This window comes from Bison bison, unplaced genomic scaffold (assembly GCF_000754665.1).
Source record: "Bison bison bison isolate TAMUID 2011002044 unplaced genomic scaffold, Bison_UMD1.0 scf7180017864036, whole genome shotgun sequence".
NCBI classification, from domain to species: domain Eukaryota; kingdom Metazoa; phylum Chordata; class Mammalia; order Artiodactyla; family Bovidae; genus Bison; species Bison bison.
This window is the reverse complement of record NW_011494608.1, coordinates 6,440,076-6,441,042: the sequence shown is the minus strand read 5'-3', so window position 1 is coordinate 6,441,042 and position 967 is coordinate 6,440,076.

Genomic DNA, 967 nt, shown 5'->3' with positions numbered 1-967 from the left:
AGAGAGCTCACGGCTCCATCAGTGGTGACAAACGGAGGGGACCCAGCACAGAGAGGGGAAGGAGACGTGGGCGTGCAACCGGCCGGAGGTCTCGGGACCTCACACTCTCCCCACCGTGTCCCCACACCAGTCCATGGACCCGCAGCCCAGCCAAATGCCCAGCCTCTCCTCGCAGACCCTGGTCCTGCCTCCATTCCCCAAGAGGATGCCCTCCTACCACCCACCCACCCGCAACAACACCTGGACCCCGGGAACCCCGAAAGACAAGAGTGAGCACCCATCTTTCTGTACAGAGTCCTGCAGGGCGGCTGCTGGGCCACCTGACCTGGCACAGCCTCCCTCCTCCAGCCTCCCTCCCCGCCCCCATCACTGCCACAGCCTGACATCTGCGTGCAGCTCCGCCCAGAGGGCAGGGTCCATCCACCGCAGGGCCCTTGCACTCGCTGTTCTTTCTGCCTGGGAAGTCTTGGCCCCAGACCATCCCTGGGGTGCTGTCTTTCGCATGTGGCCCCTCTCAGCTGTTGCCTCCTCTGAGAACTCAGTCTCTGCTGACCTCCCCGTCACTCAGCCCCACAGTGCCTCAAGCTCTGCCAGAAAGTCCCCCTGGGCAGCTGGTCCAGGCCTGCCATAAGAACCGCAGAGCTGGGGCTCCTGGTCCTTGGTGCCTTCGGGCAGGGAGCAGCGGGAAGACCGTGTTGTCGGGAGAGGCAACATCTGGCTGTATTCCAGCTGGGAAGTCCTGGGAGCCCTCCACTGCAGTGAGAGCTGGCCACCCACTAAGGCAGCCCATTTCCCATAGCACTGTGGGACTTTAGGGTCCATTTCAACTATTGATTTTCCTTTTAATGTTTATCTTGACCTCACCAGAGCACCTGCATCCCACAGGTTTCATAGGCTTCCTCCCCTCCTGTCCCAAGTCTCAGGGGGGGTTGCCCCCAATACCGTTTGTGTGGAGCCGTGGGTATGG